Raw genomic sequence first — 19,659 nt, forward strand, 5'->3', positions numbered from 1 at the left:
GTTTACACAGGATCTACAGGAATGATTAGGTAAACTCAGATGTTACAAAACTTAACACCATGAATCTTCAATGTGCCTCATTTAACACTGAACATCTGATTTGTACTTTCTGAAAGGACTGTTTTTTTTTTTTTTTCCTGGCTTCTGCAATTTGCTTTCAAATGCCACTTGCAAATAAGTTTAGTTTCCAACTTTTCTTCTGCAATGCTAGTCAGAAAAAAAAATGTGACTAAACAAAGCCTACTAATGTATAAGAGTAGTTCTGTTCATTTTTGTAAATATTTTGTTGACTGCTTCTGAAATTAGGTAAAATTGAACAGTGTACCTAAGGTTTTAATAAAATACATTATATAATGTGTATACAAATCTTCCTATCTTTCATGTACACACACATACACATTGTTCAGTTCCTTTTAAGTCCAACACTTCCAATGTAAGACTTTATCATTTCATCATATTGTGCTTCAGATGAAACCCTAACTTTGGCTTCAGTTGTGAGTAAGAATTGAAAACTTTTGAAAGTTAACGTACATAAAGGATGTACAAAAATACATAAAACAATGTCTTTTTAAAAAATAAGAACAGATTTTTAAAAAATTAAGTACACAGTGTTCTGCCTGCATGTACACTTGCACACCAGAAGTGGGCACCAGATCTCATTATAGATGGTTGTGAGCCACCATGTGGTTGCTGGGAATTGAACTCAGGACCATTTGGAAGAGCAGGTGATGCTCTTAACCACTGAGCCATCTCCTCAGCCCAAAGAATTATCTTATAAAGCTTTTATTTAGAGGCAAATATGAGAAAAATAAAAAAAACTACCAGGAGTAAGGTCTTCATGGGTCCTTATGTTCATGCAGATGTTTTGTTTTCAGTGCAGAAAATAATAATTTGAGGGAGGCCTTAGTCAGATAATCCCAGCCATATTTTTATTCCTCTAATATGTCAAAACACTCAAAAATCACTGATGAAACTATTTACACCTCGGACAACTAGATACCTTCTTGCACTTTATACAACATATTACAGTTTCCCTCACTTTTGCCAAGAGCCAGAGAGATATACAGAGCTTCCCCATATATAAGGATATCTTATCAGTCCACCTATAACTTAACTGTATTCTGGAAGGTCAGCCCTCTTACACTTAGGCATACTTTATTGCGAATTGTTGGAGACAAATTTTTAGTATAGCTTCAAGCATTTATTTATTAAACAAAAATTAAAAGCATAGTGGTCGCTTTGGCAGAAAATATATGAAAATTGGAATGATAGAGAGAAGATTAGCAAGAATGACATGTAAATTTGTGAAGAATTCCATATTTTTAAAAAATTACCTTAGTCGGCGATATGGAGTGATGCTAGTTGTTCGAGGTCTTTCCTGCCGAGCCGCATCAGTGTGAATCCTGTGGTTTGTTATGCTAAAAAAAAAAAAAAAAAAAAAAAAAAAAAAAAAAAAAAAAAAAAAGTTGTGTATGCTCATAGGGTATGAAGTCTCTTCTTGGTAGCCTGCTATCCTTCCTCTGAGTGCCACCAGAGGATGTAGTCAAATATGGGGCACCATAGATTGTGTGAAAGTCAGACCCCACTCTCCACTCAGCTGTGGAGAATGTCCTGTCCATTGGCTAGATCTGGGTAGGAGTTCGAAGTTTACTGCACGTATTGTCCTTGGCTGGTGCCATAGTTTGAGCAGGACCCCTGGGCCTTGATCAGCCCATCATAATGTTCTTCTTGTAGGTTTCTAGGACCCTCTAGATCCTTCTATTTCCCCATTCTCCAATGCATCTCTCACCTAGAGTCCCAATAGGATTTCCTCCCCTCTGTCCCACTTTCCTGATAGTAAAGACATTCATGGGACATGCCTGTTGGGCTAGTGTCCAGATATAAGTGAATATATACCATTTGACTCTTTCTGCTTCTGGGTTATCTCACTCATTATGGTCACTTCTAGTTCAATCCATTTGTCCACAAATTTCGGGAATTCCTTGTTTTTAATAGCTAAGTAGTATTCCATAGTGTAAATGTACCACAGTTTCTTTATCCATACTTCTACTGAGGGACACTTAGGCTGATACCCTATGAGCATATACAGGGGGAAAAGGTCCCCCTCAGTCACAGTCATTGGGGAAGGAAGTAGGGGGAAAATGGGAGAGAGGGAGGAATGGGAGAATTAAAGGGATGGGATAACAGTTAAGATGTAATATGAATAAATTAATTAAATATATTTAAAAAAGAGTTATGTGAGTAGGTGTCTGCAGCAGTTCTTTTGTTCTACATTCAAGGGTCTTGCTACTCCAAAACTACTTTTGTATGAGGAGGTGATGAGGCTAGCCGAACAACACTACTGAAGAGGAGCCAAGATGGTGCTGCTGTGTCTGATCTGCAGGGTAGAGACCCTATATGCTACTGGAAGCCACGGGCCGCTAGGTATAACTGGATGAGAGAGATCCACACAGTGCAGACCACGGATTAGTTAGACCTCTGGTAATACAGCGACCCAGGAAGGATGGCAGACCAGTCCCCAGTGCCTGATCAGGACCCAACCTACAAGCTGAGAGCTGTGTGCGGTGGCCTTGTTTGGCAGAGCAAACTTTTGGATTATAAATTTGTTTATAGATTTGTTTAAAGATTTTGGATTATAAATTTGTTGTGTACCATGCATTTGACATACTTATACATAGCTATACTGCCCATGTCTCAAGAATTTAATCTGTACCAACATTCCCTACAGAGTAGAAACTTCTTGGTTAGCTTTTATGGGGTTTTAGTTCCAATTAAACATATTAGTAAGTGGATCTGGCATCTATTTTTGTGTGCAGTTTGGAAGCAACCAATGCCCTATACAAACTTCATTCTCTTTTTTAGGAATTTACAGAGACTGGAGGATCATAGTTCTCATAATGTCATTGTCTTGATTGTTTCTGTTTTTAATACTGGATATTGTCCTCAATGGATGTCTATTTTCACCTAAAGGAATATTCAAGGTTCTCTTTGGCTTGGTGACCTTGTTGTCAATATTTATTTCTAAAATGATTAATTATATACTAAGATTGTTTCATCTATTTGTTTAAAGAACTATAATTTTTCCATGCTTCTTGCATCAACGTGGGTATGAAAAAGGTCAATGGGACTTTTTAAAAAATACTTTTATTAATTTATTCATATATATCTCAATGGTTATTCCCTCCCTTGTACCCTCCCATTCCTCCCTCCCTCCCATTTTCCCCTTACTCTCCTCCCCTATGACTGTGACTGAGGGGGACTTCCTCCCCCTGGATATTCTCATAGGGCATCAAGTCTTTTCTTGGTAGCCTGCTATCCTTCCTCTGAGTGCCACCAGGTCTCCCCCTCCAGGGGACATGGTCAAATATGAGGCACCAGAGTACGTGTGAAAGTAATACCCCACCCTCACTCAACTGTGGAGAATGCCCTCTCCATTGGCTAGATCTGGGTAGAAGTTTGAAGTTTATGGCCTGTATTGTCCTTGGCTGGTGCTATAGTTTGACTGGCCCCCTGGGCCCAAATCTTCCTATCATAATTTTCTTCTTGTAGGTTTCTAGGATCCTCTGGATCCTTCAGCTTTGCCATTCTCCCATGCTTCTCTTATCTAGAGTCCCAATAGGATGTCTTCCCTTCTGTCCCAGTTTCCTGGCCAGTGAAGACTTTCATGGGACATGCCCCTTGGACTAGTTTGCAGATATAAGTGAGTATATACCATTTAACTCTTTCTGCTTCTGGGTTAACTTACTCATTATGATCATTTCTAGTTCAATTTATTTGTCCACAAATTTCAGGGAAATGCAAATCAAAACAACTCTGAGATTCCATCTTACACCCATCAGAATGGCTAAGATAAAAAATTCAAGCGACACCACATGCTGGTGGGGATGTGGAGAGAGAGGAACACTCCTTCATTGCTGGTGGGAATGCAAACTAGTACAGCCACTTTGGAAATCTATCTATTGCTATCTCAGAAAACTGGGAATAGGGCTTCTGCAAGACCCAGCTATTCCACTCCTTGAAATATACCCAGAAGATTCTCCAGCAGACAACAAGAAAATTTGCTTAACCATATTCATAGCTGCCTTATTCATAATAGTCAGAACATGGAAACAGCCTAAGTGTTCCTCAGTAGAAGAATGGATAAAGAAACTGTGGTACATTTACACTATGAAATACTACTCAGCTATTAAAAACAAGGAATTCCTGAAATTTGGGGACTTTTTATAGAGTAGGACTCATATAGGAAACTCTTATTAAAGATGTTCCTCTGTCATTTTGGAACTTTTTCTTTTCCTGGCTCATTCTGATAGATTATTTTGGTCATTCATTATAGTTACTAAATATCCTTATCATAAATATTTATTTATCCCATACTCCTCTCACCTAGGGTCCCTTTACAGTGGGGGAGGAGATCACCCTCAGTCACAGACCTAGGGGAGGGGAATAGGGTGAAAGTGGGAGGGAGAGAGGAATGGGTGGATACCAGTGAGGGGAAAACAATTTATATGTATTCTGAATAAATTAATTAAATAAAAAAACTCTAAAAATATTTATTTCATAATTACAGGTTAAGGATATCAAAACATAAGCTTTTCCATGCCAATATCATATGGGCCTTCAAAACTAATGTTTATTTAAATATAGCAAGCACATTTTCATTTATATTCTTTCTGCCCATCACGTTAATGTATTCTTTTTATGTGGTAAGGCTCAGAATAGTATTTCCAGACAATAGTTAATACATATCTAGCAGTGAATATTTTAACATTATATTCTAATATATACTGATTTTTAAGACAATATCAGTCTTCTTTAAAAAACTCAACTGCAACTAAACCCTAAAAACAAACTAGAAGTTGCTTTTAAAAATGTATATCCCTGGAATTGTAATTATAGCATATTTTCCTAGTGTTTTTTGCAGGGTGGAAGAAAAACTTCTTAATGTCCACTCATCACAGTAATGAATTTTGAGAACTTTTAGCATCACATAATCCTGAAATATATCAACATTGCATTAATAACCAGGGAACTTATAGTTTATTCTTGGAAGAAAAGTCAGACCCCTCAATTTCCCTGTTAACTTTGTGAGGAAGTACTGGCAACATTTCTGCCTGCATCATTGAAATGAAAAACTTTATCCATTTCTGTCCTTTTGGTTGATTTGTATCTGGAAGAGGCAATGACTTATTTGGGACTAAATTGTCTCTCCATGGCTCTTGTTTAATTGTCACCAAGGAATTCCACCATTTGATCCCTGTATTTCTTCTAGCTTAATTATATCTCCACTGTTGATAATATTACCAATAAATATTTTTAATTAAGCTTTGGTTTGTTGTAAAGATTTTCATGTCAACATTATATGATTAATATAGGAACAGTACCTTTGACTTAATCTAATCTATGTGTTTTATGAGGTAATGGAAATCAGGGGGAGAAATGAAGATTGAATAATCAATATAGTGATTACATGTTTGAAATATGATCCATGCATATTGGGGTATATTTCAGATGCATGCAACTTCATCTCAACTGCTTTCTAACTGGGAGAGAGAGAGAGAGAGTTAGAAAAAGCCAAACCTGTCAAGGTAGAACAATCTTCCTTTTTGATATAACTTGAGTTGATGCTGCATTTGTCAAAATCTGATGCTTTGTAGAAGCTACTTTATCCTGTCACCTTTAAAATGTAGTAAATTTTTTGACTCTGTTATTGTATGAAAAAGCATGGTGGATGATTAAACGAAGAGTGAAATTATTAATATATTTGAATCTAATAATAATATATACTTTATTAAAATATTTATAGGTCAAACATACTCTGTTTTGTTTTACATGAAGCAATTGAATGGCCTTTATGTTTTTAAATGAGCTGGTACATATTGTCTTCATAACAATAAATATTATACATCTCTTTATATTTTGGATTAATAAATTCTCCAACTGAAATCACATAATTCACATTTTTATTCTTACAAATCTTTGATACAAAACACTTAAACAACATTTGATCACAAATTCTTCTTTGGAGTTTTATTTCATCTGTGACCATTCATAGTTGCATCAGTGTAGTCCACTAACTTTTTGATTTTCTAACATTTTAGTGACAGAAACCTAAAGGAGAGTATAGAGAAAAGTGTTACATCTCTAACGTACCCCTCACAGTCCACATTGCTGAAACTTCCCTCCTCTGTAACAGCATAGGTAAGTAGACCTCTCAAGAGGTTCTCAGTTTGTAAATGCATTAACGCTGCAGTAAAAGGAGTTTTGGGGACTATGCCTCTCCAATTTGCATTTGGGCCACATGAGACAGTAGTTAGAAGACTCATTCATGTCTCTGTGTCTGGAAGATGGACACCCTGGCAGCCAGGACTGAGAGAATACATTTCCATTACTTATAAGTTATACTTCTGACTTACACAGTATTTTGTTATAGAAGTACAGAACTGACCAGAAGAGCCTGAGCTCAGCCATGCTAATATCTTTCTTTCATCCCAAAACACATTTTACCTTTCTCAGTGTAATGAGCTTTGGTTCTGACAAACACCATAGGCATCCTGTCCCTCGGTTTCCCAATGTTTTCTCTCTTATGTACCATAAATAATTCTATGAATACAGGATATGTTCTACATTTGTACACTCAACACATTTTTGAAAAAAAAATTCACCAAAGTCTCCATAGGTTAAATATTTTTAGTTTTTTAAAGTCTATATTTAGCACTTGGGGAAGCAGAGGTAGACAGATGTCTGTGAGTTTGAGAATAGCCTGGTCCATAAAGCGTGTCTAAGACAGCCAAAGCTACACAGAAAAACCCTGTCTCAAAAACAAACAAACAAACAAACAAACAAAAACAAAGTCAATATATTTTTGGGTAGTCAGAGAACCTAATTTCTAATGTCAATCTATTAAAATTTTAGTAGTTACTCAATCTATTTTTAAGCACCACCTTTAACTGGATCTCTAAAATCCTCCATGTAGCATTATTGTCTTGAAGGTATTTTTTTACTCTCTTTCCTTTTCATCAGTCTATAGCTTTATGCAATTTAAAGAAATCTGCATATTAGATACCTCCATCTGGGAACAGAAGAATTGGAGGAGCTTATCATGCTTCACAGTTTCTATTACTAAATAAAATCCCATGAGAGTTTTATACAATTAGAGCCCCTTTGTCAGAGCATCAATCACTATTGAAAAAGACTCAGGAAACTAGAAAAAAAATCACCTTAACATCATGCATGGAGTCTAGCTCAGAGATTTGGGGTTTCATTTGCCTCCACATGTACCTCTAAAAACTTGAATTTTAGAATAGATGACAGCAAAATGAAAAATCAGAGCACAATATGGGTAGATATTAATCACCCTTTTAAATACGTAGTTTATAAATCATTTTTCTGTCAGTCTGGGAATTGCACATCTCCTGATGATTTTCCTTCTGCCAGTGCATCTTGAGTTTCTGTACCCTAAATCCTGTGTCCTTGGCAAACTGCTCTGGAAAATGATCATTTCTCCAACAGCTTCATTCTTGACAAAATCTTAGCATGTATTATGTCATGCATGTTGTCAGAGATGATGTCATATGCAGCATCCTCAGTGCCATCGATTTTTGTAAGGCTGTGAATTTAAAACGTCTCACGGGTTATACAAAGCCTTGTGACCTTAGGCTTCTTTCAAAGTCAAAGACAAAATATCCAAGAATAAATCTGGTGTTTAACAACAACAGCAGCAGCAGCAGAAGCAACAACAAAAAAAATACCCTGTGAATTCTTTGCTCACCGACAGATGCTCTCTGTTGTCAAAATGAACAACTGATAAACGTAAAATAAACCTTTCTTCAGAAATAATTTTTACAAGAGTTTACCATGGGGATTTTACTCCTTGGGTTATAGATTAAGGTAGATAGCCTCACTGAATTAGGCAATTGAAACCAATTAGTATAACAACTGGCTTTGCAGTTCCTAGTGGTAGACAGCAATGACCCTGGAGAAACACACGTCTGAGGAGCCACCAGCAAGAACCTCAGCTTGTGTTGGTGGCCAGTCCTGAGAGGAGGCCTGGGCAGTCTACAGAAATTTCTGTGAGAAATCATTGCTGGTAGTTGCAATAAAATAAAGAGAACAGTCCAATGTTACATTTCCTGATTCCCCTTTTCCACCTCAAACTCTGCCTTTTTTTTTTTTTTTTTTTTTTTGCCTTGGTTGCTCTTTTTCACTGTAGGTAAGAATAATCACTAATAACCATGGGACACAGTCAATACCACACTGTCTTGAAATAGGCACTGCTAATGTCCTTAATAAAAACACTCTTCAATTTGTACTCAGGCAGAGCTTTTGAATGGCTACATTCTTTACCAAAACATAACAGTCATGTTTTACTCCAGATGCTGTTTTTCCTTCAGAAAATTCTTAGCAAATAAGAAAGAGCTAAACAATTCAATTTAAACTTCATAATGGTTACAAAGGATCTACTTCTACAAAGTTATTTATTTAAGATAAAAATTTAATAACTAACAATTTATGTTAAATATGTACAATTAACAATCATCATCCAGGAATCCCAGCAGAAGAACTTTTCAGCATCACTGTAGTAGATGTAAATATACTTCACTATTTAGTAAATAATGATGTGGAATTTCCTAGGAAATCAAAACATGTTACACTGTATCTCCAAAGTTGAGCATGTTCATTAGACCAGTATTCTTCAAAATTTTCAGTAACTTAGGAAGAAATTTATTATTTTGACATCGTAACTATATACGTAACAAAAATATTTGTGTCCTTATAGATATATAAATATAGCCACAATATTATAAGTAATTATAAAAACCTCAATGAAAACATTGTAAATCCTAATTATTATTAAAGAATGATGAAACTCATATTCTTCTTTAATTCATACCTACTCTTTTGAGTCTTTTTATGCTATTGAAGAAAGTACTTAAATGAGTCATACACCAACTATATGAACTTATTTCTTACAGTTTTAGAATGAAACACACTCTAAAGCACGAGTGAGTGCCTTCTTTGTGTACTATAATATGGCAGAAGGTAAAGAACAAAAATTTTCTATGTGATTCTCTCTTGCTCTCATTCCATCGTTACTTTTTAAGGCCTGTGTTTCCTAAAACCCCACAAAAGGCACCCTGTTGTCTTGACAAATGTTAAATGGAAGTTGGTAAAATATCATCTTGGACCTTAAAAACAATGTGGCTCACAGATTAACACTAAATTATAATAAGCTATAATAATATTATGAATGGGTAATGGAATATATAAATATTATATATAATATTTACATATATTTATGATACATTTAATAAGCATCACTTGTTACAGTGAAAACTGTAAAGTGAAAAGTGCCCTTCCAAACTGATAAAAGCATTAAATCTTGAAAATTATGTTTGTTATCATAAAATAATATTTCTAAAATTGAGTACATACACATATATGCTTGTATTTTACATGCATAATGGTGATCAAAATTCAAATTGCCTGGTCATAGAAAAAGCATTGTTTACATTGATGTATATTCATTATAAGGATACAGAGTTAGATAGTTCATAACCAACTTGCGAGGGTATGGGACAACTTCCACGGAAGTGGAAAGAGAAGAGTGTTTTAAAGGATGAATGGAAAACCAGAATAGGAGGATTAAATGGGGAGATGATAAAAGTCAGGGTAAAGAAGGGAGTATATAGAAAAAGAGCTACCAAATAAAGGTGTTTTGAAAAGCAAGGAATTTAGGGGGAGTCATCATGTTATGGGAGGAGGAAGGACAATGTCCCTACTAGAGATCATATGCTATGAAATGAAACTCCATGTACCAAAAATGAGCCATGAACTGTAGAGTCATGGAAAAGAGGGTGCATAGGCTTCCTACGCATTACCCAGTGTTGCTAATGGTATTGGTAACCATGGAAAACTGACAACAAGGTGCTATTGCTGAAAGTAACACATGGCATTAAGAGGCTACTCACAGTTAGACAATTTGCACTCAGACCTATGTGGGTTGCAATTATCAAACCTTCCCTTTAAGGTTCAGGGACCTATGCAGTAAAGAAGTTGGAAATATGCTAAGATCTAGAGGTAGTGTATGACTCCATGTAAATGACATCCTCCAAACACATCAGGGCTGATGTGCATGTGAACTCATGGAGACTGTGACACTATGCACAAGACTTGTACAAGTTTAAGCAGAACAATTTATCAGAACCCAGAATAGAAAGAACACATGAAGTTTCAAAAGAAGTAAAGAACTTATTTTCAACTGATACTTATAGGGGCAGTGAAAAAAAAAAAAAACAGTTTTCACTAATAGAGTGACACTGTGTGTATCAACTCAACTGCACTTCTAGGCATGCCTCATGTTCAGGAGTAGTTGGCCAAAACAAAATGGTCTTATAATTGTAACCATCTTTAAAATCAAAATCAAGAAACATATCATAAACTTCAAATACAAAACAGAACAGAATATGCATTATGATTCCAAAAGGGAGAAAAGAGGTCATAGTGAAGAAATATAGAAATAAAGAAAGATCAAAAGCCAGTGGGGAAAACTCCTGTATCTCTATGTAGGATGTCAAAGTACTTAAACAGCTCTTTTTTTCTAGCTTTCCTGACTGTTAGCACACTTTTGGGCTGGTTCATCTCCTGGTCTCTGCATCTCCTTGGATGGTAGACTAGGACTGTGGAATCCCCAACGTGTTGGGATCACCAAGTCAATCCTGCTTCATGCAATGGGCCCCTCTGAGCCTCCATGAAGAAACTCCATTTCCAAAACCCTAAAGTCTACCTTTGGCCACCAGCATGGTCCGGCATGTCACAATGCACCATTCTGTGGTAGCAACATTTGTCTTAGTCACTTTTCTACTGCTGTGAGGAGATACCATGACTAAGGCAGTTTACAGAAGAAAGTGTTAAAATGGGATCTTGCTTACAGTTTCAGAGGCTTAGTCGATGGATGGTTGTGATGGCAGGATGCATGGCAGTCAGTCGGCAGGCGGGTTGGCACTGGAGAAGTAATTGTAAGCTTATGTGCTGATCTTCAGGAACAAGGCAGAGAGGAAGAAGGCCAGGGGGAAGTTTCTTTGAATTATTATTATTATTATTATTATTATTATTATTATTATTATTATTATTATTATTTGTTAAAAACCTTGCTAAGCCCTATTATTCATATAAAATGGGACTTTTTGTCATAGGGCTTTAATAAAAATTGTATGTACATTAAGCTGTTAAAATATTTCATAATTTTGTTTACACTACGACCAAAGCAAACATTTCAACTGACTTACAATTAGCTCAAATTTAATTATACTGGAAGCAATTTTGAACAAACTTAGCTTAGTAGTGGAACCCTTTAGCAACAAGGTTGTAGTATCTACTGTGAATTATCCAAATCTCATTTTATTATGAATGAAAAATACCAGAGAAATATTGTATAATGCTAATTATAATTAAGAAATTTGAACTTGCAGATATTTATAAGTTAATTATATGCATTCAGTAGTTAAATATCAGCACTCAGGAGGCAGAGGCAGGCAGATCGCTGTGAGTTTGAGGCCAGCCTGGTCTACAAAGTGAGCCCATGATGGCCAAGGCTACACAGAGAAACCCTGTCGCAAAAAAACAAAAAACAAAACAAAACAGTAGTTAAATATGCCTGACCAATTATTAAATATTATTTTGAACTGTCCACAGTTTAAGCACTCCTCTCAACAGTAACCATGAAGATATATATCTATATTTCATTATATATATGTGATATATAGTGTAAAATTTGTGTATTATTAATAAATGTACAGGTATTGTTTTCCTAATGAGTATATTACTAATGTTTAATATTAATTCATATGGTTATTAAGATGGTGGTTATTCCTTAACTGCTATTATACAAATAAATGGCCGTAGAGAATTTTGATACACCTTAAACATTAGGACTGGGTAGATAGAAACCCCCATAAGGTGCCTTGCTTTCTCTCAGCCACACATCTCATGTCACTTGCTCTAATTATTGCTATCTGGGCTACTTCCATTCAAAATCCCATAAGTACTTGCACATGCTTTCCATGTAGGCTGCTTCTGTCCATCACGCCAATCCCCAGAGCAGGCTCCTCCCAGTCATGTGCTTCTAGATCATGCTAATCCTTAACAACCTGCCCCTTCTTCCTTTTTGCTCCTTTTTCTCTCTCTTGGTCCCTTTGTAACTCCCCCAAAGCCTGCAAACCTAGGTTCTGTCTACTTCTTGTCTGCCCAGCCCAAGTGTAGGCAATTACTTACCAATCAGAGACAATTTGGAAGGCAAGGTTTACACCACATCATTTTGGATATTTGAGGATTTGTTTATAATGTACTTGGAGAGCAGGCAATTAACATTTGAATACATAGTAGCTCCCGGTCAACCCCGATAAGTATATTTATTAAATCATATTCTAAATTGCTATCTTAATTTACTTCAAAGAGTTTGCACTAACTACAAATATAAAAACCTTTTAAGGACAATATACAAAATAACCCTCTTTCATGGCATATATTTCCAGAGTGGTTATATAATAGCACAGAACAATCACAAGTATTAATTAAGTACATATTTTATTTTAAATATTACAGAAATATAAACCCATGAATACAATATGGAAATAGAAAACAAAAAACGGAGATTTCAGCAGAAAATAATTTTAAAACATTCTGTGAAAAGACAATTGAAGAAAAAGCTTGTTTCTTTCTGAGTATTTGCATGTGAAAATGAATACAGATTTCTCTCCAAGAATTTGCCATCACATCAAACTTTAATGAACATGAAATATGTTCTATATGGATTTTGCTTCAAACTTGTCACCAGTATTACTCTTCAATTATGTCTTAGGTTTTGTTGAATGGCTATTTCTGATCTCTGCTGAGTCAAAAAGTCTTAACTCTTTGAATTCTGTTTGATATACCTGTTATGCTCTACCAATCTACAGAGTAACATATCTATTTAAAGATTGTGTTTTTTGGAAATTGTCTGTCTTAAACTTGTATTCTAAAGAACACATTTTATAAAATAATTCCTTAGGAAAAAATAAATGTCTGATTTGAGTAAAAAAAATCTCTGATGAATCTCATGTCTTGATGCACTTAGACAAATAAAATATCTTTATCCTCCAATATTTTGAATATAAAATGTAAAACATTCTCTCCAGTCTCTTCTCATCTCAATGTCTCTTTCTTTATTAATCATTGAATTTGGGTTTCTGTTTCTGCCTGTGTTGATATGGATTTTCAACACCTAATGTGGCAGATAGATACATTAGCTGAAAACTGTAATATGAAATCGTCTATAAATAACATATGACTAATAAAAGAGCTCAAAAATTTCCCACAATAATATCTTATAATTCCTTTTGTTCCTTAGAGGACAGATCTTAGAAACTGCTTTTTTATTATCAGTTCTGCATAACTAGGCACAGAAGTTTCTTGACCTGGTGGTTACCAGCCATCAAACTGTGCTAGCTACAGATGCATTAGCTTATGCTACATCTCGTCGTTTGAAGCTTCTGAAATGGCTAATTCCTGATCCAGTCAGGACTGCTCAAGACTGGCATTCTCTTGAGCTAAAACTTAAGTTTTGTCTTTTACTAGTTTAGATGAGTTACTTATTCTTTCTTTTAATTTTATCCTAAGAAATATCTTCTTCTAGCATACATCAGATTCTGTCAACCTCAATACTTAAGAAAGACTGTGCACTTAGTATCGACATTAAATATAGAAGAAAGCAGGCACATGTCTATTAACTTTTCATTTTTAATTAGTAGTTTGTATCTGTCTCTGAATTGTGAAATCACCAAAACACTTTTAGAATTGACTAAATTAACAAGGTTAAAATTCTTAGGGGAAGCACCAAAATTCCTCTTTATATAACCAAATAAATCCTTTGTTTAAAAAAATGCTGGAATAATTTCCATTCTAGATTTCATGACCACCTGTGGATCGATTTAGAAGACTTAGAAAACATATTTAATACATTGTGAAGTAAAAATGCAAAATAGAGCAATTGCATATGTGAAGTAATATTATTTGACCTGTACAACTCTTTATCTACGTATCTATAAGAATATGCATCTACAAGTATAACATTATAATAGGCAGATTTGGGCCCAGGGGTCCCGCTCAAACTAAGGCACCAGCCAAGGACAATACAGGTGGTAAACTTTAAACCCCTACCCAGATCTAGCCAACAGTCAGAACATTCTCCACAGTTGAGTGAAGAGTGGGATATGACTTTCTCACATACTCTGGTGCCTCATTTTTGACCATGTCCCCTGGATGGGGAGACCTGGTGGCACTCAGAGGAAGGACAGCAGGCTACCAAGAAGAGACTTGATACCCTATGAGCATATACAGGGGGAGGTAATCCCCCTCAGGAACAGTCATAGGAGAGGGGAATAATGGGAAAATGGGAGGGAGGGAAAAATGGGAGGATACAAGGGATGGGATAAAAATTGAGATGTAACAAGAATAAATTAATAAAAAAATTTAAAAAAGAATATGCATCTATTATCTATCAATACCTATAATAGGTCACCTTGTTTATTTATATTCCATATTTACTATTTCTTCCAAATGACTGTTTGTCTAAAGTATATTAGTATTATTTAATCCCTAGTAAGTCAAAGTCAATTTAAGGCACATTTATTTTTTATTGTATCTTTAGTTATCTATATCTATCCTGTCCAGAAATGAAATAGAAAGTGACAAAAATTGTCCGCAAATGAGAAATTGTGTTCCTTTAGAAAAGGCTGACAGAGATTATTTATGAGAGGTGTCAAATATTCTAAATAATTAACAGGCAAGATGAACTTATTTTCAGTTTTTAAGTATTTACACTGATGTCAACACGATCCAAAGTAATCACATAAAAACTGTGCTGTGAAAATAATGTCAGATGCATCATTAAATGTGTTGATCAGTAACTTTGTGTGAACGAAAAGAATTATAGGAGTATAAGGAATAAAAGCAGCCATGTTTTCAGTAAAGAGAGAAAAGAATAAAGGAGGAGGGATTAGATAGATAATGATAGATAGATAGATAGATAGATAGATAGATAGACAGATAGATAGACAGACAGATAGGTAGATAGATAGATAGGTAGATAGATAGATAGATAGATAGATAGATAGATAGATAGATAGATAGATAGATAGACAGATATTTAAGTTATTTATTTATAAAACAAGTTTGGCAGTCTCAAGAGGAAACCTGAAAATATATAGTAATATTTAGTATAATTCTCCACAGAAAAATTGTGCTAAAGAATACATAAAATACTAAGAATGTTGAAGCTAGTCTTAACAAGCCGATTAATTCACACTATAGGATTTCATATAAATTTAACTTACATATTTGCATCTTGGAGCTCATCATCGAAAACACACTGCTTTAGATAGCTGTACGTTTGTTACATTCTTGAAAATTCTCACCTGAGAGGTGATGTGTCACTTGTGCTTCTGTGTCAATCTGAACATTTTGCAGAAGTAAACTTAAAATTGCTTCAGTAATGTTATTTCTGAGGCCAATTAATTTCACATTAATAGTAAATTGCCCTTAGTTTTCACAAATATTAATTACAACTGATTACACTTTACCCATATTTTAAAATCAAAATTTCTCCCTTACCTTATAATTCCGAGTATGAATGCTGGCTGAGTATGACTGTGCTGGACAGTTTTATGTCATCTTACTTAAACTAGTGTCATCTGAGAGGAGAGAGCCTCAATTAGGAAAATGCATCCATAACTTCGTGTGGAAGGCAAGCCTGTAGGGCATTTTCTTAATTAATGATTGATGAGGGAGGGCCCAGCACCACTGGTGGTACCATCGCTGGGCCAGTGATTCTTATTTCTATAAGAAAGCAGACTGAGTAAGCCATGATGAACAAGCCAATAAGCAGAACCTTCTCCCCCTCCCTCCATGGCCCCTGCATCAGACCCTGCCTCCATATTCATGCCTTATTTGTGTTGCTGTCATGACTTCCTTTGCTGACGAATGGTGTAGGGAAGTGTAAGCCAAATAAACGTTTCCTCCCCAAGGTACATTTTGGTCGTGATGTTTCATCACAGCAATAGAAACCCATATGAAGATAATGAGTATGAATAAAAATTTGCCTACATGAGATTCATGTCTTGTCCTTTATTATCCTCTCATATCTAATATTAAAATAATGTTATGATTCAAAGGATTGTCTTACCCACTAAATTCTTTCTTAATTTGGTATTCAAGACTTTCCTCAAATGTCAGCCTTACTCGGATACTTTGTTTCCTGGAAACAATATCTTGCATTAATCATATACTTTCTTTCCCACTGGGCTTACAAGGAATTGCTTGCTATATGTCATGACTGTGACCCTGGACTACATGACCGAGGTCATTTTGACATGTGATAGATATCAATGAAGAGCTGTAAGCAACTCTATAATTCTCTCTAGTCCATTCTGCTCTCACAGATGGATGAAGAAATCAGTATCATCTTAAGGCCTTGCTTGGTAGGGGAACACTGCATACAAAGAGAGAATTTTCCCTCTGGGTGATGACTCAAAGTATAGCCTCTTCCTCCTCCTCCCTACTCTTCTTCCTCTCCCGCCTTACAACTGTCATAAACTGTGGTGAATAAAATATGAATACAGAAGGGAGTAGAAATGCTTGTAATGCAAATTACGTTAGAACTCTTGATTTGTAAACAAGAGCTTGAAATTAATACTAGAACAGGAGGATTAGCAATAGAGCCTGCAGATACTAATAGTTAAATGCAAAGTTTAACTTTAAATGCAAAGTAACACTGAAAAATTAACTAGCTATACATGGGCTATATATATACCTATAAATGTAATAATACATATCCACAAAGTTAAAGCACATACATATGTGAAGCTATACAATTTTTTTAAAAAAAACAGATGTACCTTAATTTGTTTTATTTTTTATTAAATATTTTTTATTTTCTACATACACATTCATTTATATTATAACACATATATACTATAAACTAAAGCAAGAAGAACCATGAAACAATCAGGAATTATATAAATGTTACATCCTTAGTGTTTTGACTATTTGTATTTGACAGCTTTGAAGAAAACATCTTTCCTTTCTTGGTGAGTTTAGAATTCTGAATGTATTTTTTATTAATTTTAATTTTATTAATTTATTTAGATTACAACTAAATAGTTATGCCATCACTTGTATCCTCCCATTCCTTCCTCCCTCCCGCTTTCACCCTATTCCCCTCCCTAGGTCTAAGACCGAGGGGGACCTCCTCCCCCACTATATGGTCATAGGCTATCAAGTCCCATCTTGGTAGCCTGCTTATTCTTTGTTTGAGTGCCACCAGGCCTCCCCACCAAGAGGAGGTGGTCAAATATGAGATACCAGAGTTCATGTCAGAGTCAGTTCCCACTCTCCACATAATTGTAGAGAACGTCCTGTCCGAAATAAATAAATAAATAAATAAATAAATAAATAAATAAATAAATCCTGAATGTAAATCAGTATCTATCATATCTCATCTTTATCAACTTAAAACATCTATCCAGACCTAAAACATCTTAACCCCTAAGCAATTAACCTTAATTGCGAAACTAAACCACCACATCAGAGACTTGGGAAGGAATAAACTTGATTACCTGAGTATACGAGAGAGGAGGTTAGTAGCTTCCCAAATGAGAAGATGACAGAGACTGTTTGCTTCCTGAACACTCACTCAAAACTCTCTATAATGTTGGACCATCATCTTCACTCTCTGGCCCAATATATCCGACAGACATATTTTTCAAGCAGGAACTATTAAGGACTTGCTTATCCTGTCTTGACAGAGTTTTGTCATCGACTCTGCCTGAATCCAAGCTTGCCCATTTTTAGGCAGAATTCTGTCCAAGACAAAAATGAGGGTATTTTCCCAGTGGCTTGTTTGCCACATTCAAAGCCATCTCCAAAAGGATGTTTACTGATGCTCATCATCTTTCGGGTAGGCTGGATGTGGCCAGGAGTTTACATGTCTTAATGTCAAAAAATCTTTAAATAATAAAAACATATTTAAATATCATATTCTGTATGTCTCCGAGGGTTTTGAAGACCTTATCTATTTTACTATATCTTTCTATAGACTCATATCTATGTGTTGTACTTATGGTGTATATTCTTGTGATAAAAATAGACTAGTTATTGATGGGACCATAATTTGATCAACTAACAATTAATTTGTATAACTTATTTATCCTAAACAGCCTGCAAGCACTTTCCAATACTGGAGGTAACCCTTGTATTATAATTGTGTTATATGGGTAAAATACCTTCATATTAGAGTAGAAACATATATAATCAATAAAAAAAAAAAGTGAGTTCAGAAAAGATAAGAAAGTGATGGCAGTTGGTCTGGTATTGCTGTGTATTCAAATGCTAAATACTGGTTCCCAAGATCTGGTTGCTGTCCAGATGAGTGAGTACATTCTTATGTATACTAAGTGATGTGTAAACCTTGCTACCTTATTATCATTGATTGGCTAATAAAGAAAGGTTGGTGCTTGTAGCTGGACACAATAATGTTAAGAGGAGCTTCTGTTCCAGGGCTGAGGAGGTCATGAGGCCCAGCAGAAGCAAAGAGAGGGAGAAGGGAGGAGATGGAGAAAGAACATGTGGTCTAATAGAGCAGATCCAGTTCAGACAGGAGGACTTATTAGCAAGTAATTTGGGGAGTGCAGCTGGGAAACAGCCAGACCGGCTTAGAAAATTAGTTTAAATCATCCCTGGCCAGGTATTGTGCTTAAAGTTGTTTGAATAAATCTATATGTCTCTGTCTCAGTTATTGGGGAAACAACTAGCTGGGTTTTTGGAGCCTTCATGAGTTAAATAATTGTTCAACAAAGAATATAGATTGAAAAAAGGAAATATCCATATTAAGAATCTAGTAGTACACATGTTGTGCTGGGTGGTTACTGTTAATTTAATCCAAATTAGGTCAAGGAAGACCTAGGAAGATTTGCCTAGGAAGGAGAAACCTTCATTGAGAAATGCTTGTGCTATATTTTCTGAATTGAGGATTAGTGTGAGAAGGCATGTTGTGTGCAAGGCCATTTCTGGCACATACTTCTGAATTCTATAAGAAAACATACTGAGCAACTCGTGAATAGTGAATCTGTAAATGATGTTTTCATGTCCTTAGATTTGCTTCCTGCCTTGAGCTCCTACCCTGGCTTCCCTCCTTGATGCTCTGCAACCTATGTAATAAATGCATTAATCCTTTCTTTTTTTTTTTTCCTTCTTTTTTTTATTATTATTATTTTTTTATTAATTTATTCTTGTTACATCTCAATGTTTATCCCATCCCTTGTATCCTCCCATTCCTCCCCCCCATTTTCCCATTATTCCCCTCCCCTATGACTGTTCCTGAGGGGGATTACGTCCCCCTATATATTCTCATAGGGTATCAAGTCTCTTCTTGGCTACTTGCTGTCCTTCCTCTGAGTGCCACCAGGTCTCCCCCTCCAGGGGACATGGTCAAATGTGAGGCACCAGAGTACGTGAGAAAGTCGTATCACACTCTCCACTCAACTGTGGAGAATATTCTGACCATTAGCTAGATCTGGGAAGGGGTTTAAAAACAAGGAATTCCAGAAATTTGTGGATAAATGGATTGAG

The 19,659-nt window shown here is 35.5% G+C and overlaps 1 pseudogene; it reads left to right on the forward strand.

Moving 5' to 3' along the window:
* Positions 1-1,234: 1,234 nt before the first annotated feature.
* LOC127211106 (uncharacterized) lies at positions 1,235-1,324 on the forward strand (annotated as a pseudogene).
* Positions 1,325-19,659: the final 18,335 nt, after the last annotated feature.

This window comes from Acomys russatus, chromosome 28 (assembly GCF_903995435.1).
Source record: "Acomys russatus chromosome 28, mAcoRus1.1, whole genome shotgun sequence".
NCBI lineage: Eukaryota > Metazoa > Chordata > Mammalia > Rodentia > Muridae > Acomys > Acomys russatus.